We start from the raw sequence: 21512 nt of genomic DNA on the forward strand, positions 1-21512 counted from the left end.
CTGACCAGTGATACGGGATGACGCAGAGTGTTTCACTGTTAATCCCCGTGCTGTGGCCACAATCATGTCGGAAACCTTTTCAAATGAGTGACCTCAGTACAAATGACAGCACCGCCAACGCACTGCCCTGTTATACCTTGCGTACGCGATACTGCCGCCATCTGTTTGTGTGCTTTTTTCTATCGCATGACATTTGTCACCTTAATATATGGCGGAATTTACTTATGCACAGCTTCTACCCTTATCATTTACGGCGGATTTAACACTTAGGAGATCTAAATCTAGGTAGACGATTGGACTTTGTCGTTGGCTATTTTCACATCGCCGAGTAATCTGATGGGGAAATGTTTATTGATGAAGCCACATTCAATAGTCACGGTAACAACAAAATTCCCAACTCGCATCGGTGACCTGACGAAAACTCACGTATATTTGTACAGACACGTTTTCAAGAACGCTTCTCTGTAAGGTATGATATACACAAGCGTTAAATAAACCTGTAGGGGCATGAGTATTCAAATACAGAGATATGTAAACAGGCAGAAAACGGCACTGCGGTCGGCAACACCTTTGCAAGACAAGAAGTGCCTAACGCAGTGGTTACATCGGGTACAGCGGTTACAATGGCAAGTTATCAAGATTTATCTCAGTTTCAGCTGGTGCACGAGCGAAGGAGCACAGCATCTCTCCCGTACGACCATTTCAGGAATTTGCTGTGAGTATCAGGAATCGGGTAAAACATCAAATCTCCGACATCACTGCGGCCGGAAAACATCCTGCAATAACGGGACCAACGACGACTGAAGAGAATCGGGCTTCGCTTGGGCCCGTCAACACCAACATTGGACTATTGATGAGATGACTGGGAACGTGTTGTCTGGTCGTACGAGTCTCATTTCAAATTCTATCGAGCGGATGGGCATGGACAGCCTCATGAATCCATAGACCCTGCACGTCAGCAAGGGACTATTCAAACTGATGGAGACTGTAGTGGTGTGGGGCTAGTGCAGTTGGAGTGATATGAGACCCCTGATACGCCTAGATACGGCTCTGCCAGGTGACAAATACGTAAGTATCCTGTCAGATGAACTGCATCCATTCATGTCCATTGTAGATTCCAACGAACTTGGGCAATTGCAGCAGGACAATGCGATACACCACACGTCCAGAATTGCTACAGAGTGGCTCCAGGAACACACTTCTGAATTTAAACACTTCCGCTGGCCAACAAACTCCTCACATATGAGCATTCTTCAGCAGATGTGGGATGTCTTGCAACGTGAAGTTCAGAACTCTTACGGATTTACGGACTGCCTTGCAGGATAGATGATATCAGCTCTCTCCTGCACTACTTCAGATATTAATAGAGTCCCCACCACGTCGTGTTGCAGCACTTCTGCGTGCTCGCAAGGGCCCTACATGATATTAGGCAGGTGTATCAGTTTCTTTGGCTCTTCAGTGTAGTCGGCTGTGTGGTCGAGCGGGTCTAGGCGCTTCAGTCCGGAACCGCGCTGCTGCTACGGTTGCAGGTTTGAATCCTGCTTCAGGTATGGATGTGTCTGATGTCATTAGAGTTGTTAATTTTAAGTAGTTCTAAGTCTAGGGGATTGATTACCTCAGATGTTAAGTCCCATAGTGCTTAGAGCCATTTGAACCATCTCTTCAGTGTAACAACATAGTCAGTTGATTGGGCCAGTTGTGTAACCAGTTCGTCTTACAGGGGCCCGTTATCTAGACGCTCTTAAAACAAGCTTGCAGCATCGTTGAATGAGGTTCGTTTGGCTACTGGGATGGGTAAGTTCTTCCAGCATGACTATGCCTTTTCGTCAGGTGAGGCAGCATCTAAATCCAGCATTCCCTGGAAGACGTATCCGCAGAAATAGTCAAATGTCTTGGTTACAAATGTTCTTGAACATTCCCCTTTATTTTTGCTTGTGGCAGTGGTTGAACGGCGAATTCTAGAAAGAAAAAAATATAAGCAAGAGAGAAACTTATCGTTCGGTTTATGAGTAATGCTGCGCTCAAAAAAGAATGCCAAGACGACTTCGGAAGGGATCTGAAGTAAATGCTCTGAAGTCAGAGGTGGAATTTCTGAAATAAACTTTGAACTTAATTACACTCCTGGAAATGGAAAAAAGAACACATTGACACCGGTGCGTCAGACCCAGCATACTTGCTCCGGACACTGCGAGAGGGCTGTACAAGCAATGATCACACGCACGGCACAGCGGACACACCAGGAACCGCGGTGTTGGCCGTCGAATGGCGCTAGCTGCGAAGCATTTGTGCACCGCCGCCGTCAGTGTCAGCCAGTTTGCCGTGGCATACGGAGCTCCATCGCAGTCTTTAACACTGGTAGCATGCCGCGACAGCGTGGACGTGAACCGTATGTGCAGTTGACGGACTTTGAGCGAGGGCGTATAGTGGGCATGCGGGAGGCCGGGTGGACGTACCGCCGAATTGCTCAACACGTGGGCGTGAGGTCTCCACACTACATCGATGTTGTCGCCAGTGGTCGGCGGAAGGTGCACGTGCCCGTCGACCTGGGACCGGACCGCAGCGACGCACCGATGCACGCCAAGACCGTAGGATCCTACGCAGTGCCGTAGGGGACCGAACCGCCACTTCCCAGCAAATTAGGGACACTGTTGCTCCTGGGGTATCGGGGAGGACCATTCGCAACCGTCTCCATGAAGCTGGGCTACGGTCCCGCACACCGTTAGGCAGTCTTCCGCTCACGCCCCAACATCGTGCAGCCCGCCTCCAGTGGTGTCGCGACAGGCGTGAATGGAGGGACGAATGGAGACGTGTCGTCTTCAGCGATGAGAGTCGCTTCTGCCTTGGTGCCAATGATGGTCGTATGCGTGTTTGGCGCCGTGCAGGTGAGCGCCACAATCAGGACTGCATACGACCGAGGCACACAGGGCCAACACCCCGCATCATGGTGTGGGGAGCGATCTCCTACAGTGGCCGTACACCTCTGGTGATCGTCGAGGGGACACTGAATAGTGCACGGTACATCCAAACCGTCATCGAACCCATCGTTCTACCATTCCTAGACCGGCAAGGGAACTTGCTGTTCCAACAGGACAACGCACGTCCGCATGTATCCCGTGCCACCCAACGAGCTCCAGAAGGTGTAAGTCAACTACCCTGGCCAGCAAGATCTCTGGATCTGTCCCCCATTGAGCATGTTTGGGACTGGATGAAGCGTCGTCTCACGCGGTCTGCACGTCCAGCACAAACGCTGGTCCAACTGAGGCGCCAGGTGGAAATGGCATGGCAAGCCGTTCCACAGGACTACATCCAGCATCTCTACGATCGTCTCCATGGGAGAATAGCAGCCTGCATTGCTGCGAAAGGTAGATACACACTGTACTAGTGCCGACATTGTGCATGCTCTGTTGCCTGTGTCTATGTGCCTGTGGTTCTGTCAGTGGGATCATGTGATGTATCTGACCCCAGGAATATGTCAATAAAGTTTCCCCTTCCTGGGACAATGAATTCACGGTGTTCTTATTTCAATTTCCAGGAGTGTATTAGCCTTTGCTTACCACCTTCTGCGACTATTTGCCCGAGCCAAATTCCAACAACTGCAGCTGAGTAACCATTTAATACTGACACCTGTTATTTAGAATGTTTAACTCTAATTAAACTCTACTACCACCTCCTAGCCCGCTCAGTCTAACGCGCGGCTTCCCTAGCAGGAAGGATTGACGGTCCCTGGCACGAATCACCGGGCGGATTAGTGTCGAGTTCCCGAGTGCCGGACAGCCTGTGGGTGGTTTTTAAGGCGGTTTTCCATATGCCTCGATCCAGAGCTATTGTGCAGTTCCGCCCCCAGTGGACCGCGCTCCTCCACCCCCCCCCCCCCCCCCCGTGAACTTCTCATACTACACGAGTGTAACCCCAAATATCTGTGTGGTAGAGTAATTATGGTGTATGTGGAGACAGTGCTTGCGCAGCAATCGCTGATATAGTGCAACTGAGGCAGAATAAGGGGAACCAGCCCACATTTGTTTAGGCAGATGGAAAACCGCCTAAAAACCATGCACATACTGGCCGGCACACCAGACCTAGTACTAATCCGCTGGGCCGCTGGGCCGATTAGTGCTGCTGACCAGCACACGTTCCCGCTCGGGTAGCAGCGCGACAGACCGTGGAGCCTCTGACAGCAGCGAGATTTTCATCTGATTGGCTTGTCGAAAGATTCTCCTGCATATTCTGTTTACTTTCAGCCTAATCACGTAGCCGTAAATCAGCGGTCTACGTTTTCTCATCGTTACGTTTTAGTTATTCGGTATTCTTGTAGAGATATTCAAGCTCTTGTTCCTGCGTTAGCCGTTGTGTTTTCTTGGCCCCTGTATTTTCATATGATTTTTTTTCTGTTTCTTGTACATGGTTTCTATTTCTCCTTTCTTAGTCAGATTCTGTCATTTGGCTGCATATAAGCTCTTTTGTTTTGATACTGTAAAATAATGTAGTAACTTTCCTTGAGAGAAATTAAATTTGTTTCTGTTCCCATCTTTAGGGAACGGATGGGTAGGGTGGGCAGCGGTCTGCGATTGTTTGCTAGTGTTGCTGTGGTGTGTGGGAAGACGTCGAACATTGATGAAAGTAAGAATATCGAAGGTGACTGAACAAAATGTTTAGTTGGTTTGGTGAGTGGCAACTAGCTCTAAATGTAGAGAAATGTGTGTTGAAGCGGATGAGTAGGAAACTCAATCCCATAGTGTTCGAATACAGTATTAGTAGTGTTCTGCTTGACACAGTCACGTCGATTACATACACACGTGTAACGTTGCAAAGCGATATGAAATGGTAGGGGAGGTGAATAATCGACTTTGGTTTATTGGGGTAATTTTGGGTAAGTGTGGTTCATCTGTAAAGGAAACCGCATGTAGGACGATAGTGCCAGCAATTCTTGAGTATTGTTCAAGTGTTTGGGATCCGCACCAGGTTGAATTAAAGGAAGACAACGAAGCGCTTGAGAGGTGTGCTGCTACATTTGTAACCGTGCTAGCTAACATCCCAAAGATGTTCGGACTCGCATGAGGTTCCTCGTCGTGGAAATGACTTTACTCAAACTCGTCTAGGGGTTGAACCGCATGTGTTGCATTACACGCCCTGAATTAGACGCTTGTGATCCTTTGGTTGAATTGTCTGGCTGATGGTAAGCTTACGAAATACAAAGTTAACAAAACATATAATAACAGTATAATAACATCGGGAACTAAATTAACGACCCATAAATAATGTAGGCCTGACAGTTGCGGTTTGGTTAGATGAATGTTTATTTGGAAAGCAAACTAATAGCCAAAGTGGTCGTATTTAGAGTTACTGTTACACTCGAGCACGTATCCATTTGACACAGTGCCACCATTCACAATCTCATCCCGAAATACAAGTTACCTACATGAAATGTTACACTCCAGGCGCGCGGCTGCTCACCGCTCAGAGACTAAGTCCCGCGATACCACACAACGCGAAATTTTCTAAGTCGTTTCACTTCCTAAGTGCCTAAAGGCCGATTGTCCACTTTCACGTCTCAATCCGAACTGCACCCTTGGGCGTCTCTAGCCGAGCTGTCCTCCCTCGCGTCTACACCAGCAGTCTTCCCTTTGGTGTCGAGACCAGCACGGTCTCTGCCCGTCCCCGGCCGCGTTTTCCAGCGCGCCGAACATCTTCATTCAGCTGACTAGGGCAGTTCCCTTTCCTGAGGCCGTCCATTTGATTGGCTACAGCTTATTCTACATTGTTTTACATTTTAAGATCTTTAAATAATCAAAGCTTGACCATTTTTACGTTCTAAATAAAGCAACAATAATATCGATTGCTAAATTCTTTCACATAAAACCAATAAAATTTCCGTCTTCAATGTCACGGCTAGTAGTCTTGCACCAATGTGCTTTCTGATAAATAAATAAAGAAGAAAAGTAACTATTATACACTAAACTTTACAATGAATGTTCTATTACCTATTGATTCAGTAAGGTGTCATGCTGTCATCGTTCAAGGTGTTTTGTGTGGAGGAAATGATGACCTCATGCTTAACTGAAAATATTGTTAATTTAAATTTACTATGTCTTTTAAAGAAATGAAGTTAGAGAGTTGATAACTGCAACATTTGTCATTTTAATGACGCGCTTCTATATGAAACGTCGATCATTAAGATCGATTAAATCGTTCAGATTTTAGCATTCAGGTATTTATTACAAAGCTTGTAAATTTCACTTTAACAGTAAATCCTGAACAGCCAGCCCCGGTGGCCGAGCGGTTCTAGGCGCTTCAGACTGGAACCGCGCGACTGCTACGGTTGCAGGTTCGAATCCTGCCTTAGGCATGGATGTGTGTGGTGTCCTTAGGTTCATTAGGTTTAAGTACTTCTAAGTTCTGGGGGACTGTTGACCTCAGATGTTAAGTCCCATAGTGCTCAGAGCCATTTTTTGAAATCCTAAACTATTATAGATATGATCAACATTCAAGTTTTATTGGGGTCACCATGAAAATATATGGAGGATGGCAGATTAAAATTACTGTTGCTTCATTCCATGAATTACAACAGAATTTAATAGTTTCCATAAATGTTTCCCTTCATAGCCGATCTTAGGTCCGCCATATGTAACACTGCTACGTGTCCCTGGCCACATGCGCCTTCTACTAGGTGCTCATCTGTCTCACTCGCACACTACAATGGTTAGGCCTCAATAGACAATAGACGCCTGTGAGTTTCCCCATCTCGTGGCGAATCTGCTATCTTTGTGGCACACGATCCTGGACGACAGGGTTCGATTCACAAATCCTGTAGGCCATGTATTTAAATGAGGGCGCAATGTTCGTTAACTACAACCGATAGGTTCGAACAACTCGTAACCATTAAGGGGATGCTTCAGGAACTCAAATGGGGATCCTTGGAGGGAAGGCGACGTTGTTTTCGAGCATAAATATTGTGAAAATCTAGAGAACCGGCATCCGAAGCTGATTGCAGAACGATTCTACTGCCGTCAATACAAATGGCTTCAAATGGCTCTGAGCACTATGGGACTCAACTGCTGTGGTTATCAGTCCCCTAGAACTTAGAACTACTTAAACCTAACTAACCTAAGGACATCACACTCATCCATGCGCGAGGCAGGATTCGAACCTGCGACCGTAGCAGTCGCTCGGTTCCGGACTGCGCGTCTAGAACCGCGAGACCACCGCGGCCGCCGTCAATACACATTTCATGCAAGGACAGCGAAAATAAGATATGAGAAATTAGGACTGCCACTGCGTCATATTGACAGTTGTTTTTCACTCGCTCCACCTGCAAGTGGAATGGCAAGGGATGTGACTAGTAGTGGGAGTGGGTAGCAGAGTCTGTAAGTAGATGCACGGGTAGATGCAGGACGGGAGCTAAGACTGAGACGTCCTCCTAGCACAGAATGCGTGGAGAGGGTGGTAGCCCGGCCCAGCACGCAGGTACACCAGCGGACGCGGTGCGTGGGCGACAGCGATCCCGGGCGGTTGCTAGGCGACGCGCGCTGCCTGCGCGGCCCGCCGCCAGGGGCGCCGCCTCCGCCGCCGCCGCCGCCGGCCGGCGCTGCGCTGTGGGGTCAGTCCGGGCTGGCCGCGCGACGCCCTGCGACGCCCGCGTCGCGACGCTGCTACGCGCCTCCGGTCGGTGCGTCGGCAAGGTTCACGACTTCGGCCAGCTGCTTCTCGCCGCTTAGTTGCCGGCCGCCTCGCCAGGTGAGTCTCCTGCGGCCCGCGTCACAGGCGTCGGCGCCCGAGATGTCCGAGGCGTCGCGCTGCAGCAAGTGGAAGATTCGGAGCCGTCGCAACAGTCGGCCACCCCCTCTCTGACCTGTGGCTCGTTCCACTTGACGAGACGCGGCTGGGCCCCAGGAACGCAACACGAGAGGGCGATCAGTACGCGAGCCCCTGCACAGAATTTGTTTGTGTTGGCCGTTTTACTGTAAAATCCCCTCCGTCAACACATTGTTTTCAAGTATAATGTTTATTTTAGTCGGTGGCCGTAAAAGCTACTTAATGGCTGCACCAGAATGAACTGACTTCTCATTGCCACTGCCCCGTAAGTAGTTTTCGGTCGGTGGCTGCGTAAGAACGTGGTAGGAATCAACATTTCCACGAGGCTCCTAGTAAAGGACTCTGGCCTTCGGCCAGCAAGTTTTTAAGGGCTTTTAACCCTTCGACTATGAAAAAGTTTTTCAAAGACATTAATGTATGCTTACTGTAAGTAATGTCATAGTCAGAAGTAATGTCATTAAAAAATATTTTCCTCCGTTGCAGTTAACAACAAGGGGGGAGGTGGTACATACAAGGTATCTTCGTAAGTACCTCCGTGGTTTCAGTAGACGAGTTACAAACTAAAACACTTACAGAAAAATGACATATATAATTTCATAGAAGATTTCTCCAATCTCCAATTCGTAAGTGCACTATTTGAGCTTCATTTTTAATGTGGGAAACGTCAATATGTGCATGCAAGACGTTGACGCAATGTGTCCGGGTAGACATGAAGGCAACCCACTTTGGAAATCTGGTAAGCGGGCTGCCTATCTGCCGGCGTGAACTAATCCTATGCGACAGTATGGAGCTTAAGGACAGCACAATCTACAGATGCAATCTGTATGAATAGGATTTCTGGAAAACTCTAGCAGACATCCCTTTACCAGTGGGACATTGATACAACCCAATAACATGCAGCAAATTCCCAATGGTTCTCTGGTAATCTATCGTGGGACATACACGTCGCATCGGCAGTCAAATGGTTGAGAAGGGTGCGCCTTCTCAGCAACGAACCAATTAAGGATTTTACGTTTCTCTACGCCATTCGTTTCATATCACCTTGTAAGCCGTGTAAATATTTTATGACACTTCATGACTGTCAGCGAACTGTAACTGGCTGTACAATCAAGAAATTTTTATCTATAGTTCTTAGCGGTAAAGCACGGGATTTTCAAATGTTAATTGGGTATTGATCATGAATAGTTAACTGAACTTGATACAGCCATTTAACAATTTCTGTAAGTATTGACTTAAGTACACTTTATAGTGCAACAAAGCTATTTTCGGAGATCTTATTTGGATACAGCACTATCATAACTTTTATGATCCCTGCAAACAGCAGTTCCGCAGCCTCATTTTATTATTTCTAAATTATTTGCTCATTGTTTATTATTCACGATTATTTCTGTGGATGTAGCTTGTATCACAAGCGCTCAAGTACAAAACAAGTTCACAAAGAGTGAGTGTCAGTACAAACATATAAGTTTTGGTAAATTACGTTGTAACAACATTTTACCATCGTAAATGTAAGTAGGAGAGTAATTCCCACAACGCATAAAATGTTGTTTAGGTAGCATATAGATACGTAATTTGCAAGCAAATATCCATAATTCATCAAAGGAACAAAAAACATATGATACACCTGGAGACAATGAATCTGCCAACAGCGAACAATAATTATACAAATACCTAACTATAAAATGCCAGCCTCCTCTTAGCGTTGGATGCATCGGTTCTCATTCGATCACCGAAGTTTAGCAACGTCGGTCCAATTTAATATCTGGAGGGGTGATCGTCTGGGAACACCGGGTGCTGTGGATCATGGATATGCTAGACGCCAAAAATGCCTCCAACAGGAAGATATGCTCCAGGCCTTTGCGCCATACTGCAATATATTATTATCTATAAAATCTAACTAAATACACTGTTATAATTTTTGTTGAGTGAAATTTATGTCATGGATATATGTTTCATTCAACTGCAAAAATCGCAGAAAGCACTTTAACATCAATTACATGCCGTGGTAGTATGAAAAGCATCTTTGTCAGCACATAGCGACGTGCAAAGTGTTGAACACGCCACCATCCATACTGTCCCGTCTTTTACTTGATGTTAGTTTGGACAGAAGATGCATTCTATGATTTTTACAGCTGCATCAACTAGATTTCCATGAGATCAATTTTGCTGTGGACAAAAAATGTTGGTCATATATTTATTTAGATTCTATTGTTTATAATTATTATTCGTTGTTTGCATTTACATTTCCTTGAAGTTCGTCCTATCTGCTTTTTTCCTATGACGAAACATAGCTAACTGCACGCAGATTACGTATGCCAGATGTTATTCACACATGTGTGTGAAATGTTATGGGACTTAACTGCCAAGGTCATTAGTCCATAAGCTTACACACTACTTAATCTAAATTATGCTAAGAACAAACACACACACCCATGCCAGAGGGAGGACTCGAACCTCCGCCGGAACTAGCCGCACAGTCCATGGCTGCAGCCCCTAGACCGCTCGGCTAATCCCACGCGGCGCTAGATATTATTAAAGTAAACCATATTTTACCCTTTGTAGGAGTTAATCTTCTATTGTGTACTACATAAATAAGTGACAACGTAACGCCCTCATAATGTAATTTACCAAAATTTATATCTTTATAGCTGAACTCACTCTTTACGTATTACTTTTCTACAGCAGCGCTTCACATTGGTGCTGCGACCGCGAAACGTACGCAGAGATTGAAACACACACAAAAAAGTTAAAACGATGAAGTGCAGTTGTAAAAACCTTATACAAAAAAGAAACTACGAACCCAAAAATGAAATTCTCATTCAAAAATAACGGATAAGATAGTTAAAAGACTGTAATAACTAATGTTGTTAGAGAACCACGACAGTTTTGCCCTGTTGACACCTCATCAAAGCTGGTTGTATACGTGTTGTCTCGCAGTTTAAGCAAACTACGCCATATCTGCGTGGGTGGCAGTTAAAGAGTTAGATTTCGTTTCGTTTTTAATGTCATCACTCTAGGAATCCTTGAAACGATGAAAATGTTAATAAAACGGCAACGAAATTATGTTTATTAAATCGCCTAATTACATTTTATATTCAAAGTCATGTTCCGTCCTTCTTTTTACGCGAATGGGTTGCAGATACTCTTGTTTTAATGCTGATGTCGCTGATTTAATGATTAGTTACAAGTTGGTCCTCAACATATTTAAGCAGCTCGTGGACGGGTTCGGTTTATAATACAATGTGGAGACTAAAACTTAATACAAAGTCTCAGCACTCACATGTAAACGATACTAATACACTAGCTGTTTCTCCAAGGATACAAAATATTGTTTATGCACTTCGGCACTATATTGCTTTCAGCTACCAAAGTTGCTTCTGTTGTTGCATTGTGAAAACTGCATTATTTTATTACGATAACAAACTACTTGCATGGTCTTCTGGCATATGCATCGACTGTGAAACGTTCTCAGACCTTTACGTAAGTCTGCTTTGGGGACTTCTTATGCATCAGATCATAGTGCCGCGAAGAAAACAATCTCATAACATTGCTTTTGTAGATTTTAGTTCCCATATAAAATAGGAAATAGTTTAAAAACTAAAACATTGCGTCAGCTGAAACACAACTATAAGAAACCGTCCATTTATACCGCACGACATGTATTGTGGTGCATAACAGACTGTTTTCGTACAAGTCTGATTTCCTTTTTGTTTTAATTGTTCCTGAACCAGTTTCAAAGCTTATACTGTTCTAACATGAAGGTATTTTGATGTTGAAAGAGTTGCAGTAATAAACTGCTCCTTGAGCCATATAAAAGACAGGAGAAAACCAAAGAAGTGGCACTGATATACAGCGATCCACACAAAGAACTAAAAAAAAAAATCTCACGGAAGTATAACAGTATGCAGACCAATGCACACTTCACTGGACAGTGATAATAAGTTATGGAGACAGAAAATATGTTGCCAAGTTGCTGCTCAAAACGAAGAGATATTTGCATTCTCTAGTTGATTACAATCCCGTATTATCCTACGAATAAGCCACTTCACTTACTAATGTTGCTAGCAAAGAGTTCAGAGCTGTCGTCTACACAGGAACTCAACAAGAAGCTACAAAATTAGCAGTAACCACTGCGGAAGACCTGAAGACGGCGAAAGCTGATTGCTCACCTTCGTAATAGCTGCTTATCCGTTACAGATGGTACGTGAATTAACGTAAGATCTCACTCGGCTGTGTACGATGTAAGGGGAGGTTTCCCAGGTACCGGAGTAAGCCAACAAGCTTTTATCCTCTGCGGAGAGAGAGCAATCGTTTATCTGAAAAAAGGAGGTGCGAAAAGCAGCCACTGAATTATTCAGAAGAGGTGAGGGTATTTGAAAGCGTATCGAGGTGTGTGTGCAGACTAGAAAGTTAACAAAGGCGGATTCAGTAGATTAGTAAAGCAAATCATGGGTGCCCATTGAATGGAAAAACGACGTTGGTTACTTCTATAAATAATTATTTTTAGCGGTAGTAAAACTTCAACTCATTTGCATCGGAAGAAAGATACGTAGCTAGCGCGAGGAGACTTCAGAGCGTGACCCGAATTATTTCATACCAGTCGTAAAACATTGTCGTAGGTTGGCGCTTTCGTGGAAAAGTAGACTTCAGCGGCGTCGGTAATTTACAGCACAATGAATAGTGATAAAGTGTACATAAAACAGAAGTCAAATGCAAAAAAATCGGAAAATAGTTTTCACCCCAGTAGGACAGTGTTTCTACCATTATACCCGAATACTGAGATACGGGTTTCACAAAAATCTGAAATACAGTTAATTGGTAACGTTTTGTCCAAGTGTGTTGCTGTCTTATTTCAGAGCCGAACTTTCGTTATTTAGTCCGCAGTCCCTCTTGATACCCTCTTCTGCCACTTTCCGCTTCCCCCATCTCTAACAATAGTTTTTAGGCTAAGCTACACCTAGCTTCGTGACCCACATTAAAATGAAGATCCCCCATATCACATAGGACAAGTAAGTTTAAATGTCCGCTTAGGGCAACGCCTTATCACTTCCAACAGAACCAGGCTACGACTTTTCGGTATGCCGTCCTCTGACCATCTTCAGATATATTCTTCTCGTGTTTACACAAGAAGACACTGCATCGGAAGTATCGTTGCAACGTTTTATGGACGTTCGCAAGTTTTCCCAAAATTTTGTGTAACAAATTTACAATTGTCTACTACATCTCTATGTTTGAAGCTACATTTTCTCTATTTTATTTTCTCTGTGCGTATTTTAGTGGATGAAGTTCTCCTAATCTAAGATTATAAGTCAGTCCCTCACTTCTGCTGGCGTCGAAGTTGTTTCTTCCCGCTCTCCATTTAATGGAAAGGGAACTGTGTGTCAGAAAACTTTGCGTAAATCCTCAAGTTCATTTGGTCCACAGCAGCACAAGAGCATGCTCATATGTACAATTATAAATTAAAATGTCTACGCGTCCAATTACTTTTTATGTTTTGGAGTATTTGGTGTGCTGTATAAATGGGTGTTTTGTGATTATTTTAAATTTATTATATGCTGTTTGCTCGGATTTAAATGTTTCATGCTTCACATAGTAAATAAATACGAAATAATCCAAAAATTTCAGTTTACATCCTAGTTAGCACAGTGTTTTCCTACTAAATAATTTCCGAATTCTGTTTGATCTCACCCATACGTCGCATAGCTCTACCAGTGCGTGCATAAAACTGTCTCCATTATTTGGAAATATAATTAAGTCACCCAGCGCCCCATTACTGCGACTGTACTCTTGTCAAGATTATCTTAGACTCAGCTAGCATAACTTGTACTCCACGAACTAGAACTCTGAATTTTGGCTTTTAACAGCGAGAGCTGTTAATTATTACTCACACCGTATGGTTTCCTTTACTGCAATAACTACAACTAAACTGATTCAAACACCACAGTTCTTTTAAAAATGAGTCTCCTTTTCACCGATGTCGTACAAGATATAGTTCTGTGTTCCGTCTAATTTATAAAAACATTAATTCTTTTTACGCTAGACTTGCTTCAAAATACTTTTTCATTATCACTGGCTTCTCCTTATTTTACTGAAAAACTGGAAACGAGGGTATAACATCGTTGGCCGGTAGGCCCCGTCCGGGGAAGTTCGGCTGCCATGTTCAAGTATTATTTCGGTCGACGCCGCATTGGGCGACATTCGCAGTGGTGATGATGACGACATCGCAACGCCCAGTCTCCGAGCGGAGAAAATCTCCAACCCGGCTGGGAGTCGAACCCGGGCCCGCTTGCATGGGGGGGCGAACACGTTACCACCTGGCTAAGCTGGCGGACTGTTTTACTGAAAATATGAAGACACGAGATAGCAGTCGTAATTGTCGCGATTGAAATTTAGACTTAAACATTTTGTTGTGCACATTACGATTTCGTTTTTTAATTTAATTACTGATAGAGAATATTTCCTGAAAGGCTGGCTGCATAGCTTGCCGTTTGCAACAACATGAATTTTTAAAGTTGTCAGATAGTTAACGAAAATTTACTTTTTGGGTCTAATTTTGACTCGCATCTTTTATCATAAAGCTTCTGGTATTTGTAGGTTTCTTTTATATGAGGACGTACTGACGATGGCACGGGTGAGATGCAACATGTTTCAGCACGGAAAAATAATTTGGTTTTTGTAAAAACGCAGCCTGAATGTGATGTAAAATTTGTTTTGTAAAGACATCAGGTTCTAAAGCGTCAAAAACCAAAGGATGATTACGTCATACCATTTCCGTCATTTCTAGACACACGATTTCACTAATTTCTCCTAAGTTTTTCAAATTTTACTTTTCTTTCATTTTGAAATATTTTTCTTTCGTGAGGGCCTTGCTTCATTTTTCTTTGTATTATTGTCAACGCCTTGTGTTCCTAGATAACAGAACGCAGCATGTCATTCTCAATGGAGAGAAGTCTTCCGAAGTAAGAGTGATTTCAGGTGTGCCGCAGGGGAATGTCATAGGACCGTTGCTATTCACAATATACGTAAATGACCTTGTGGATGACATCGGAAGTCCACTGAGGCTATTTGCAGATGATGCTGTGGTGTATCGAGAGGTTGTAACAATGGAAAATTGTACTGAAATGCGGGAGGATCTGCAGCGAATTGACGCATGGTGCAGGGAGTGGCAATTGAATCTCAATGTAGACAAGTGTAATGTGCTGCGAATACGTAGAAAGATAGTTCCCATATCATTTAGCTACAAAATAGCAGGTCAGCAACTGGAAGCAGTTAATTCCATAAAATAATCTGGGAGTACGCATTAGGAGTGATTTAAAATGGAATGATCATATAAAGTTGATCGTTGGTAAAGCAGATGCCAGACTGAGATCCATTGAAAGCATCCTAAGGAAAATCAATCCGAAAACAAGGGAAGTAGATTACAGTACGCTTGTTCGCCCACTGCTTGAATACTGATCAACAGTGTGGGATCTGTACCAGGTAGGGTTGATGGAAAAGATAGAGAATATCCAACGGAGAGCAGCGCGCTTCGTTACAGGATCATTTAGTAATCGCGAAAGCGTTACGGAGATGATGGATAAACTCCAGTGGAAGACTCGTAGGAGAGACGCTCAATATCTCGGTACGAGTTTTTGTTAAAGTTTCGAGAACATACCTTCACCGATGAGTCAAGCAGTATTTTGCTCCCTCCTACGTATATCTCGCGAAGAGCCCATGAGGATAAAATAAGAGAGATTAGACCCCACACAGAAGCATACCGACAATCCTTCTTTCCACGAACAATACGAGATTGGAATAGAATCGAGAACCGATAGAGGTACTCAGGGTACCCTCCGCCACACACCGTCAGGTGGCTTGCGGAGTATGGATGTAGATGTAGATCTTTGTAATACAGCAACTGGCGTGTTTCAATTCTAATGACGCTAGGCCAAAATCTTTCAAATAATTAGCAATTTCTGTCTCGTCTGTTTCAGCGTCATTGCTTATGGGTCGATGATGTCCAGTAAAAGTTCTTTGTTTTTGTTCTAGGTTGATATACGCTGTAAAAAGTATGCTTCATTCTTTCACAACACTGACAAACCATCTAGTTTCTTCAGCTTCTCTTAATATTAGTCAGAGGCGCAAAAGCATTTTTGTGTAATGTATACAATACCTGTATGTCTTCTTCGAATGACACGTAGCGTATGTATGGAAGATGATTGGAAATGTCTTACGCAGTATCTTACGTCATCTACACACTATAGTCACATGAAAAATTTGTCATACTTAGTACTACCGGCTTTTGAAAGCTATATTAGTGATAACATTTTGGAATACGTAAAATCTTACTGCTCTTCCATTTTACAGCTAATGTTCCAGCTTAGTAACAATCTTTCGATTGTCTCGAATAATGTTTATATTTTAAAGATTCATTCAACGAGTATCTACTTATTTAAATTACTTTGCCTGCATACAACCCTATGAAAAGATTTGTTACCACCTCCCACTTCTGTGATATTTTGGATGATATCATGCACGCGTTATGGAACTATTGTATTTACTAGATATAAAGTACGCTGTGTATGTTGTCATTTCGTGTTTCATATTGTCTGCTATGTCTCTCAACTACTATCCGACTACGCTGTAGAATCCGAGAACATGTTCTTAATCTTTTTCAGTTATTTGCCTGTGAAGTGTATACATCATGAAAATATTTTCCCTGTGTTAAATACAGAGAACGATTATTTTTCAATTCTTATCTCAAAGCTCTCGTTGTGTTCTTAATGAGACCTTTACAGTTTGTATCTCTGTCACGTATGCGTTACACCTCAGCAGCCTTTTCCATTTAAAAAGGTTGTTTTTATGCTTGTTTTCACTTGACGTGTAATACATTTGCCTGTATTTTAACATTGTAGTGTTTATAGTAGCTGGTACAAGACATCTCGTTGTGCAGTGTTCCGCTTGGCATTTATGCTGCTTAATTGTCATTGTAGTATACATTTACTCTCAAGGTTATATTTACATATTGTCGTTTTAATGAATAGCGGCGGAATCTCGAAAAAAATGTACTTGTCTGTCAATTATTTATGAGATATGGAGGTTACAAAAATCTTTTACTCTTAGTGTTCCTTTACTGGAAAACACGTCGTATTCCGGTCACGAATGATTAACAAACGCCTCTGTCAGATTTAATAATTTGTGTGTTGGTATTGTGATAGCTGTAAATGCTGCATTTCTTTAGCTTCTTCAATGGCAGAATTTTGCATGAGGTAATGTGCCTTCATAGTAAAGTTTGGTAAAATTGCTGAAACTACTTTTGATGATTTTCTCTTTTCGTTACTGTATTGCATGCTGATATTATACTTCTTTCATCGTCATATTTACAAGATCTTTTTACTATCGACTGTGTGGCAACGCTATTTGCTTGCTCTCTAGTATTCTCGTTTAGTAGTATTTTGCATGTACTGCCACAATCTTCATATTTTATTTTTGCCTGTATTAAAAATTTTTGTTCTTCGGGTACCTCCTGCGTATTTGTTTTCTGTTTGTGAATGTAATCGTTGGCTTTACAATGAGTTTCGTAGTATACTTTTCAGGCAGATCAAAGCAATGTTACTCGAATACATCAGCGTGTTACGCTTTACACTATCACGTTTACACGCTGCTAAGAGTCATATTCTCAACTGTAATTCAAGCACCCAAAGATGCTTGGACCAAGTGTACAAGAGAGCGCGCAAGATACCGCCAGTTCGAGTGGCCCTCGGAAGTTTGTTAGAGGGGCGTTACTCTTCTTAAGTACTGCAGCCTCGCAGCTTGAAAGACGGGACATTGCTGCTTGTGTATCTATGTTAACAACGGTTTGTTTTTGGTAAACAACAAACGTTTTCGCTTCTCCTTGTAGCTCTGTGACAGTAAAACACAGCCTTACTTAACGACAAAATATAGAGATATATCGTCGAAAATAGGGGGTCGACTCCGTGTTACGCTATTATCACCGAGCCCATGCCGACGCACACACACACACACACACACACACACACACACACACACACACACACACACACACACACAGAGCAAACGTTTGATCATAGCTATAGTAATGGGTGTGCAACTAATTGGGTTAAGAAAATCGCAGGTTACGACATAGTGGTGGACATGCAAGCATATGAGATTTCTCAGATGCAAATCCTGCAGCCCTTTTGCATCTCACGCAGATTTGTTTTGGTACAGAACTCGTGATCAAAGCGAGGGGTTGAGGTTTATTTCCTGTGCCTGCAAACTGCTGTAAATTGTCATTAGCAAGTAAAGCTCTGGATGATTCACAGCTAACTTTTGTGGCGAATACCACAGCTCTATTATGATTCGGTAAGAGCTGCCTTATGAACCTGTCCGTGTTGCTGAGAAGTCGTGCTTTTGAAACAGATGGTATTAGTGGATGGCAATAATAGATACAGTTGAATTTTGAGCAGCTCACATTTATTGTCAGTCTTAATATGTTCACATTTATCGTCCTTCGTTGATAGGCTACCATCGATTACTTGCTTTAAACGTTGCTAAATTACAGTCATACCACATCCAAGATTTGTTTCTTGAGATCACAGCGGTCAAAGTAATTGATATCATTTTCCTTCCAGCGATACCAGCGTTGGCACTGTGTTCACCACCTCAATATCGGCGCAGATCCTCGAGCAATGAGAGGATGAAATACTGTTGGAGGGTCACTATATTCTACAGCTCTTTTGATGAGCAGACATCCTTCAATGTTCCGCTAAGATAGCTGATAAATACGTGCCGACAGTACATCCTCCTGTCGGCGTTTTGGTAGCGATATATATGTAAAAAGGCAATTAATATTAAGTATAAAACATTTCCTATAAGTGTTTCCTATTTCGTATTATAATCATGTTCTGGCATGCACAGACGGAAAATTCAGTTAATGATAAAAAAGACAGTGAGTTTGATTACTAGTGATGATTGCCTTTCGTATTGATTTGTTGCTTATTTACACGTAAAAATACATATGGAAAAGAATTCAGTTCATTTCAGTTGTGTACGTGCCGTGAATTTTCGTGACGCACTACGTTATACGGGTGGTTAGAGTTTCAACTTTCACACGTTCCGAGCGCTCTGTTGGTTCCTACTGCTGATATGCCTACGTATTTGTTTTCAGCGTTTAGTTCTAAGAGATACTTTGCGATATCTAAGTTGTTATTCCTCTGTAAACGTTGGAAATATTGCGACACCAACATTCAGAAGGAAGCCAGTGCTTCACAGCTCAATTACCTAGAAGAGGCTATGATACTGTCAACTAATTTCAGTCTCAAACATTACTATCCCGAGGAGATTAAATGTAGGAACTGAAGAATTTCGATCTGTGAGAATCCATACTTTCAGGAAATTCCTCCCTGTAGCTAGTTCATTGATGTCATGATAATGCAATCACTATTGCCGTTATTATCGTATTCAGTGTATTGTTAGCTTGTCCATTAAATATGGTCGTTTCTTCTATATCCTAGACTGTATTTTTTTATATACGGCATGAACCGACTAAACAATTAACCTCTGGAATCATAGAAGTCATCCAAACATGTTTTCGATAGGCGAAAATTTTTATCTATTGAGATGGAAAAGATTCTGTTGCTGGTAAGGTTATCTCCTTTTCTTTAAGGTATTCCATACCTCTCGAAAATAATATAATCATGACATTTTTCTACTTGACAATGCAACTATTCTCAGAAAGAGAAGGAGAATTTTGCTTAATACAGGGTTCAGACTAGAAGCACAATCTAGTTCATAGATAAAGCAGCTGACAAAGCGGCTGGACCGTCGCTATACCGGAAATGTGGCATTCGTATTCATCACATTCACTACCTCGTTAGCAAGCTATTTTCTCTGAGTGAATGCAAAAATACGCTCCTTTGGTCTCTAAAACTGTGTTTGAGGTAAGGAGTTCCGTATATTAAACACCAAGGGAAGGATTAGCAACTGTACCATAAGCGCTTGATAAAAAAAATTAAGAACGACGCTTTTGGTATAGGTAATGAAAAGAGAATCTACATCTACATCTACGTGATTACTCTGCTATTCACAATAAAGTGCCTGGCAGAGGGTACAATGAACCACTTTCAAGCTGTCTCTATCGTTCAATCTAACGGCACGCGGGAAAAGCGACCACTGAAATTTTTCTGTGCGGGCCCTGATTTCTCTTATTTTATCGTGTTGGTCATTTCTCCCTATGTAGGTGGATGCCAACAGAATGTTTTCGCAATCGGAGGAGTAAACTGGTGATTGAGATTTCATGAGAGACCCCGTCGCAACGAAAAACGCCTTTGTTTTAATGATTGCCACTCCAATTCACGTATCATGTCTGTGACACTATCTCCCCTATTTCGCTATAATACAAAACGAGGTGCCCATCTTTGTACTTTTTCGGTATCTTCCGTCAGTCCCACCTGATGCGGATCCCACACCGCACAGGAGTGCTCCAGAATAGGGCGGACAAGCGTGGTGCAAGCGGTCTCTTTGGTAGACCTGTTGCACCTTCTAAGTGTTCTGCCAATGAATCGCACTCTTTGGTTTGCTCTACCCACAATATTATCTATTTGATCGTTTCAATTTTGGTTATTTGTAATTGTAATCCGTAAGTATTTAGTTGAATTTAGAGCCTTCAGATTTGTGTGACTTATCGCTTAATTGAAATTTAGCTGATTTCTTTTAGTGCTCATGAGAATAACTTCACACTTTTCCTTATTCAGGGTCAATTGCTACTTTTAGCACCATAGAGATATTTTATCTAAGTCATTTTTCAAGTCGTTTTGATCATCTAATCACTTTACAAGGCGGTAAATGACAGTATCATCTGCAAACAATCTATGACGGCTACTCCGAGTGTCTCCTACGCCGTTAATATAGATAAGGAACAATAGAGCGCTTAGAACACTTCCTAGGGGAACGCCAGATATTACTGCTATTTTACTCGATCACTTTTCGTCTGTTACTACGAACTGTGACCTTTCTGACAGGAAATAACGAATCCTGTCGCACAACTGAGGCGATACTCCGTTGCCACGCAGTTTGTTTAGAAGACGCTTGTGAGGAACGGTGTCGAAAGCCTTCTGGAAATCTAAAAACATGGAATCAATTTGACATCCCCTGTCGATAGCACTTATTACTTCATGAGTATAAAGAGCTAGTTGTGTTTCGCAAGAACAATATTTTCTGAAACCGTGCCGACTATGTGTCAATAAATCGTTTTCTTCGAGGTATTTCATAATGTTCGAATACAGTATATGTTCCAAAATCCTACTGCAAATCGACGATAGTGATAATGAAGCGGATTACTCCTACTTCCCGTTTTGGGTACTGGTGTGAATTGAGCAATTTTCCAGTCTTTAGCTGCGGATCTTCCTGTGAGCGAGTGGTTGTATATAATTTTTAAATGTGGAGCTCTTTTATCAGCATACTGTGAGAGGAAGCTGACTGGTATTTAATCTGGACCGGAGGCCTTGCCTTTATTAAGTGATTTAAGCTGCTTCGTTCCTCAGAGGATAACTACTTCAATGTTTCTCATCTTGACAGTTATTCATGATTGGAATTCAGGAATATTTACTTCGTTTTCTTTGGTGAAGGAGTTTCGGAAAACCATGTTTAATAACTCTGCTTTATTGGCACTGTCATCAGTAACTTCACCGTTGTTGTCGCGCAGTGAAGGTATTTATTGTGTC

At 42.7% G+C, this 21512-nt stretch overlaps 1 protein-coding gene across 2 annotated transcripts in view; it reads left to right on the forward strand.

The window, feature by feature from the left end:
- The first annotated feature begins 7594 nt into the window (after nt 1-7594).
- LOC126335149 (probable G-protein coupled receptor 179) overlaps nt 7595-21512 on the forward strand; it is a 1457037-nt gene continuing 1443119 nt past the window's right edge. Inside the window, exon 1 of one of the 2 annotated variants that reach the window (XM_049998117.1) lies at nt 7595-7731. The gene's annotated coding sequence lies outside the window, so the exon portion shown is untranslated. The remainder of the gene's footprint in view (nt 7732-21512) is intronic. The other variant, XM_049998118.1, reaches the window with a different exon arrangement.

This window comes from Schistocerca gregaria, chromosome 2 (assembly GCF_023897955.1).
Source record: "Schistocerca gregaria isolate iqSchGreg1 chromosome 2, iqSchGreg1.2, whole genome shotgun sequence".
Taxonomy (NCBI): domain Eukaryota; kingdom Metazoa; phylum Arthropoda; class Insecta; order Orthoptera; family Acrididae; genus Schistocerca; species Schistocerca gregaria.